Source organism: Malania oleifera, chromosome 13, assembly GCF_029873635.1.
Source record: "Malania oleifera isolate guangnan ecotype guangnan chromosome 13, ASM2987363v1, whole genome shotgun sequence".
NCBI lineage: Eukaryota > Viridiplantae > Streptophyta > Magnoliopsida > Santalales > Ximeniaceae > Malania > Malania oleifera.
Window position 1 is genome coordinate 31,429,763 of NC_080429.1, and position 8,333 is coordinate 31,438,095.

General features: G+C 38.9%; 1 pseudogene; it reads left to right on the forward strand.

The window, feature by feature from the left end:
• The first annotated feature begins 4,707 nt into the window (after positions 1–4,707).
• On the forward strand, positions 4,708–7,627 carry LOC131145785 (pentatricopeptide repeat-containing protein At4g21705, mitochondrial-like; annotated as a pseudogene).
• The last annotated feature ends 706 nt before the right edge of the window (positions 7,628–8,333 follow it).

Below are 8,333 nucleotides of genomic sequence, written 5' to 3' on the forward strand. Positions count from 1 at the left end.
TTATGTGGATCGAGTTTGTAATTGTAGTAGAGTTGGTAACGATATGAGAGTTTTTTCTCATTTTATTATAAAAAATAAATAAAATATAAAATAATATTTTGAATGGGAAAATTTTTTTCAAACTAATGCTTACGTAATCTCACAGCTTCATGTTACGAGATTTAAACTGATGGTCGCTCTGCCTTCGACTCGTGGCAAGGAGAGAAACAGCGGGAAGGTGACGCGTGGCGACGCTTGAGGAAATCTCGCAGCTCCAAGCTGTAAGAATTAATGAGGCATCGAACTGGACCGTGACGCGTGGCTGCGAGATTTAATGAGGCATCGATCTGGGATGTGACGCGTGGCGAGAAATCTCGCAGGACTAAGCTGCGAGATTTGTGCATGAAATCCATCCGCGTGATGACACGTAGTAAATCTCGCAGGATAGTCCTGCGAGATTTGCTTCGTCTACTCCAATCCTTCCCGAGTTCTCTCAGAAGACAATATCGTAGAGGAGAAGGTTGCAGACCGTTCGAACTGAGCTGCAGAGGACCGGTGGCAGGTTACCGTTCAAGTGGCAGGTGACCGTTCGGGCGAAGGCGAGGTGAGACTATTTAAGGGCCGAAGATGGGGTATGTTATTTTTTATTTAGGAAAAAACGTGAATATATTATTTAACTTATTGAGATTTATTTTATGTTTTGAGTTGGTTTCGTATCATATTTGCGTTCCGATATTTGGGTTCGTTGCTGCATCTAGAGGAAGGTTATTAGTTTTTTTAATTAATAATTTTATTAACGTTTGTGTCTCTATTTGTATGTGTATATACTCCATGTGTATAATGATTTGTAGAACTTGGTATTGCTGTACACTTAGGACCTGTTTAGTTCTTGAAAATTATTTGTTTTTTCCATTTCCAGGTTTATTATTACTATTTTTAGAAATTGAATGTTTAATTTCAATTGTGTCAGTTGAGTAGTTTTGAATATTTCAGTTTAGAAAATTTATTTATTATTTGCTTAATTGATATTACTTAAGATTTTATGTTTCATAATAAAAAATCGAACAGTAACATCAAACCAAACCAAATCGAAAAATTGGTTAACCATTTCTTTGGTTCAATTTTGGTCACAAAATTTTAATTTTTTTCATTTATCAGTTTGGTTTTTATTGGGCCCATTCAATAATCACAATTAACTAAACCAAACCGATATACTATAAATATATATATAATGCATATTATGTATAATATCATGTAAATTATTAATAATTTAATGTTGAATATTTTAAATTAAAAAAAGCATATTGATCTAATATTCATGCTTCAAATTTTATCTTGAATATTTTAAATTTACATATTCATTAATATGAAAGAAAAAATATTGTTTGTAGTGTCTTTAAATTTTGAAATTATACTTAATAGTTTGGTTCAATTAACCATGGAAAATAAATTTAAAATCTATCAACCAAATTTCAATTACCATTTTAAGCGAACTGATTTCAATTCGTATTTTGTAGAGAATTGAAATATTGGTTCGGTTAACGGTTCGAGGGCATTGTTCAGTTAACCAAACTATGCCCAACATTTGTAGATACTACTTTTTATTTTCAAGGAGATCAAAATTTTTCAAATTGAAAAAGAAATTTATTCTTTTGACATGCATATATGTAAATAAAAGGGCTATATATTTCAAGATTATCATACATTATGTTGAAATATAAAAGAATTGGTTACATTAAATAAGACAATTCGCTTAAATGAAGTTACTTAAATTTTAAATATCAATACGGCACCATGAGATCATAATATGAAACACTAAAAATTACATACACAAAAAAATATTTCACCAAACTAATCAATGAAAACACGTTCTTTGATCAAATCGCTCCTCATAGGTGGACTCAATGCCATGACGGTGGCAAAAGGTATGGGAACATGACGACAAACCTCGTCGAATGTTTCAACGCCGTCCTTAAGGGCGCTCGTAGCCTCCTAATCACTGCCCTTGTGCAACTGACATTTTATCGCGTTGTACATTATTTCAACAGCCGAAGGGAGGTTGCTCGTAATGCAATATCATGAGGAAATTCATTAACTCTTTATATATTGCTTGCGATGGAAAGAATGAAGTTGAAGGCGACCGGACATCGCGTGACGACGTTCAACCGGTCCAGAGGTACTTTCAGTATCACGACTGCGCAGTTGGGACCTCATAAAGGAAATAACGTACAAACCCTGCGCATTCAGGATTTGCACGTCTGCTCGTGTGGGAAGTGGCAAGCCTTGCACTTTCCATGCTCCCATCTTCTCGCTGCATGTGCGGAGACACGACTGAACGCCATGAAGTACGTTGAGCCTTGTTGGAGCACCGCCGAACATTATGCGACATATGTGGGGAATTTTTAGCTGATTATGCACGAGGCGTACTGGTCAGCATCGTCGTTGCCGACTATACAGGCAAATCTAGCGTATGCTCGACATAAAGGTCGTTCAAGGAGCTCCTGTATACATAATGAGATGGATGCTAGGGAAGGTAGGAAGAGGAGCACGTGCAATATATGTCATCAAGAAGGACATAATCGCACAAGGTGTCCGAGAAGGACCCACTCGGCCAATGCAGCCGGACCATCGCGTTGATGTCGTATGCAGTTTTAGACTTTTTCACACCCTTTTTCTTTTTGCATATACCTATTCTGATGCAACGATGCATTTTCCAGGATTGATCCAGGGCCGTCCGATCCTAGCTTCTTGACGATGGGCGATCATCACAGGGCCAGCCGAGCGTGGGCTGATGGGCCTGCGGAGCCCCTGTTCTGCCGAGGGGGCACCCAGTTTGCGGAGTGTTGGTTAGAGGTAGACCCCCGCATTGTCCAGCTGATACGTGATGCGGGGTTTTATGGCATTTATCGGATTGCTTATATCCAGCTTGATTGGCATCTTATCACAGCATTGGTGGAGCGATGGAAACCCGAGACACACACGCTCCACCTACCTCATGGCGAGGCCAATGTCACATTACAGGACGTAACTGTTTTGTTCGGGTTGCCGATTGATGGGCGAGCCGTCACTGGTCGCACTGCCGGACCAATGGAGGGACCTGCAGACCGTCAGGGTCGACTCGCCCCGCGTACTATGTGCGAGCGTTTGTTAGGCGTTGTTCCGCCTGACAGCGAGTTGGTTGGTGCACGCATCCATATGCGGTTCCTCGAGGGGGATGCGTTTTGTGAGCTCCCGGCACATGCAGATTTTCAGACGATAGCATGCCACGCACGAGCCCACTTGTTGCGTTTGATTTGTGGGGTGATCTTCTTTGATGTTTCCGGCAGTTATGCGCATCTGATGTTCCTTCCACTCCTTGAGGACTTCAAAGCGTGTCACTCGTACAGTTGGGGGTCCGCCACTTTGGCGTGGTTGTACAGGGAGATGTATCGTGCCGCGCACCACTCGAAGACACAGATTGCGGGCCCCCTTTGCTTACTCCAGGTTTGGGTTTGGGAGAGATTTCCTTCTTTTGCACCTACGCGGCGAGGTTTCCTGTAGATTGAGAGGGGTCAGGACGGTCGTCCAGTTGATCCTCTCTCACTCGCATACCGGTTAGTACAAATTTTATCTATCCCTTCTCATTCACTCAATAACTATTACGAATACTAATTCGTAATACGTAGCAGTCTTGCATTTGGGAACTTACGTTTCATCTTATATAGATGGAGGGACGACTTGAGGGCATCGATGGTTGCACTTCACACATTGCCCTAGTACAGGTTCGAGTTGGACATGCACCGGGAGCATGAGGTATAAATCAGTTAAAGTATAGCACACGATATTCTTTCTTTCTTTTAATTGTGTATAGTCCGCTTATCTTTTTGTTTTGTCTAACTGCAGTTTTTATGGATGCCCTACACGGAAGAGATTTTAGCCGACATGCCGCCTGCCTATGCAGACGGGAGGGACCTATGGGTAGCTCGAGTGCCACTCATATGCTTTCATATTATTGAGTGGTATCTCCCTGATCGAGTCATGCGACAATTCGGGTTTCGACAGGTCATTCCCGCCCCATTTATGACTTCATTGTTGGGGACGATCTCCACGGCATGGATGGGTGCGGTCGAGGGGTCACAGACGCGATATTCGTCACTGCGTGGGAGCATCGGCACCACTACATCGTACGAGGAGTGGCGGAGCACGGTCCGATGCGTCTAGATGACCCATACTTCATTTGGTATAGGTCTATCACACGCCGCTTTGTCGATAGGACCGCAGCTGTATATTTGAGCCTCGTAAGAAGACTAATGCCACAACTCATTTTATGATACATACGTTCCGATTTGAATGCGTTAATAATATATGTTCATATCCTGCAGACTGACATAGTCATTGAGGCAGACCAGATTTCGTCGGATCCTGTGATCCACTGATTGATGAGTGCTGCACTAGACCTCGTCCACGAGGACGGTCGACGGATCCCAGAACGAGGAGGTCGACCTGATGTACCAACACGAGGAGGTCGACCAGCTCCAGTACAAGGAGGACGACATGCCTCCTCTAGTCGTCTAGGGACTCCCATGTTCTCCCCACCAGTCGTATAGGCCGAGTACTTGTTCGGCCTGTCAGCGCCTTATGCGCCTTCCACTACAGCTGATGTTGCCGGACCGTCGAGTAGACTGACTGATGACTCATCCGACTCTGCTACTACCCCATCGATGTCATTTTTATTGGACGATCTTTTCGATGGGGTGGAGGTCGATGCACCCCCTATGCCGCCTCGTTCTCGTCCCGAGACATCGTATCATTTCTCACTACGTGCGCTCCGCATGGCTGATGATGATTATGCAGCACCTCTTGGGGGAGAGGATCCATGTCCAGCATGACGGGACAGGACATCTGATGATGTTGACTAGCAAGGAGAGGGTAGACGCAGACGGCAACCACCACGACCCCAGAGACAACCTCACTGCGGCACGGAGTAGTTTAGCATTATTTTCATTGCATTTTATTTGTATGTATATCAATGATTGTTTTGATTTCATTTGTATATAATTGATTATTTTTTTTATTCATTTGTATATATCATTTAATAATTCCTATCTCTAAAGAATTCAATACTGCAAAATATAAAAAATGACACATAATTCGTATTGCTAAAATTTGCATGTCTAGTTAAGTTAATTTCTTAAATTTAATTGTCTTTTACTGCAAAATTCGTATCGCTAAAATTTGTATGGTATTTGGTTAATGGATTTTACTTTTCGTGGTGTATTTAGTGTCGTGAGCAATCAAAGTAAGATTACTTGTGTATTAAAAACAATTTTATACCTTATTTCAAAATAATAAATTAAAAAAGAATAATCTACTTACCCATATGATAGTATCCTAAGATAATTTTCGTATAATTTTAATCATTTCTCAGTTAAAATTAACAATGTGTTTTATTAAAATTTAATTATAATTATATTTAATTATAATTTAAAATATAAAATTTAAGTTTATAAATTTTATAAAACTTAAATTTAAAATATAACAATTGTTTAATTGTTAAAATATGACTTTCCCTTATAAATTTAAATTTTAATTAAATTTAATTTTTTTAAAGTTATAATTTAAATTTAATTATAACTTTCCCTTTTTACAAATTTAAATTTAAATTTAAATAATAAATTTAAATTTGTCTTACAAAATGTTTAATTGTTAATTTTAAATATTACATCCAATAAACATTTTGTAGCATTATAATTACTAGGCATTTTTATAACTTATTGAGAAATTTATTTTTTCCAATTATTTTTTTTATAAAATTTTGAAATAATACAAATTATTTTGTCATACTTATATAATTAGTTGGCCCAAAGCATCAAAATAGTCAATTCGAAATTTTTTTTCAGTCTCTAATCTACTTATTTGACTTTAATCATTATATTAATCATATATATATATATATATATATATATATATATTTATTTACTAAATTAATGTCATTTTAAAATATCATTTTATGAAGGACAAATTTTGTTATTCCACACGCATTTAATTTAATAATTAACTAACAAATTATTCATTTCATCAATAAAATTAAATTATAAGACATTTTTTTGTAATTTCAGGGGTTAGAATCATATTTTGAAATTTTTTTTTGAATTTTATCCAAATTTTTATGTCAAAATACTTATTTATAATCAATAATTTCTTTTATGTAAATCTTTTTTAAAAATTATATATTTAAAATTTGTAAAAAAGTCAGTATTATTTAATATTTTATTTATTTTTTATAATAAAATGGGAAAAAACTCATTTTAGTTTCCCACAAGAGGAAGCAAGCAAAGTAGAAGGAGTTTTTTGAGATATTGTCTTCTGAGAGAGCTCGAGAAGGATTTGAGCAGACGAAGAAAATCTCGCAAGACTATCCTGCGAGATTTACCACGTGTCACCACGCGGATGGATTCCAGTTGCATGCCTCATTAAATCTCGTAGCTTCGAGCTGCAAGATTTCTTCAAGCGTCGCCACGCGTCACCTGCCCCCTGTTTCTCTCTTTGCCACGTGTCGAAGGCAGAGTGGCCATTAGTTTAAATCTCGCAGCATGAAACTGTGAGATTACGTGAGCATTATTTTGGGAAAATTTTTCCCAATTAGAGTGTTATTTTATATTTCATTTCTTTTTTATAACAAAACGGGAAAAACTCAACGATATGACTGTCATGACTTATATGAGCGACACCCATTCTAATCTGCGAAAGCTTGTTGATGAAGAGATTTATGAAGGCATAAATGATCTAGAAATCAATGCAACACGAAAGTACAGGAAGATTGTGTTGGGGTTGTTGGTGATCGTGTTGTGCAGTTGGATTTGATTGGTAGTGTCTATGGGTTGAATGCTGCAGAGAGCTACTTCAATAACATGAGTGACCAAGATAAATGTGACAAAACATATGGTGCTCTTCTAAGTTGTTATGTTAGGGAAGGCCTCGTTGATAAATCCCTCGCTCATGTGCAAAAGATGAAAGAAAATGGATTCTCTCCTAATAATTTTAGCGACAAAATTTGCATTAACTCGTATGGGGCAAGATCTGATATTGAAAACATGGAGAAGCTTCTACAAAAAATGGGGAGTGAACCTCACATCTCTATGGGCTGGAGCACTTACACATGGTGGCCAATTTCTACATTAAAACAAGTATCAATGTGAAAGCAATTGCAGCCTTGAAGAAAGCTAAGGAGAAGATGGATAAAGATGCGCTTGGATACAATAATTTGATTTTATTCTATGCGAGTCTTGGGAATAAGTCAGAGGTAATGCGACTATGGGGTCTTGAAAAAGCTACTTTGAAGAAACAAATAAACAGGGACTATATGACTATTACGGGCTCATTGGTGAAGCTTGGTGAACTTGAAGAAACTGAGGAATTACTTAAGGAGAGAGAGTCATCTTGCCACTTATATGATTTCTAGTTGCCGAATATACTCCTTATTGGGTATTCTCGGAAGGGACTAGTTGAAAAAGCTAAAGCAAAGCGTAGAGAAATAGTTGATAAAGGGAAAACTCCAATTCCCTGTAGTTGGGAAATCTAGGCTGCAGGGTATGTTGCTAAGCCAAAAAATGGAGAAGGCTGTATAGAGTGCATAAAGGACGCTCACCTTGTGGGCAAGGTGCTATAAAGGGGAGGGTATTGCTATGGGCGGAGCCAGAATAAAGCAGGGAGGAAGACTAAGGTGGCCCTTGGAAATCTGGAACGACGGTGCTGCACGGGGGAGACCGAGATGACTCTTCGTAATCTGGGAAGTGAGGCAGATTGAAAGAAACTTTGGCGTCCGCAGGAGGTGAATCAGATTGAATGGAAGCTTGCGTCCGTGCGTGCATGTGTGAGCAGAGGATAACTAGGGCTGGGCACTGAGCCAAAGGCCATTTGAGTCCTTGTACTAGTTAATTTCTTTATTGTTTTTTTTTTTGGATTACGCATCGGGTATCCACGTGTCCATTTTACGGTTCACGTGACTAATCTTGCGCCCCTTGAAATTGACCCCACAACTCCAAAGGGAGGGTAAATTCAGGAATTTAGGGGTGAAAATGAGCCCAAGAGGGTTCGAACACCTAACCTCATGAGAGGCACTCCCGCAGCCCACACTACCACCTGAACCACACCCTGGGGGTGTTAATTTCTTTATTGTTGCTTCTGTTACAGGTTGTTAGGTATTAAGGGGGTGACCAGCGGGAAGAGGGAGAGTAGAAAATTAGGAATTTGTTTGTTTCTTTGGAGAGTGGCTCTCTCGAACTAGCCATCCTGTAACTTCATTTCCATTTTTATTGCATTCAGTATTCATTCCATTCATTCCATTTTCTTATTGAACTTCATCCATTCATTTC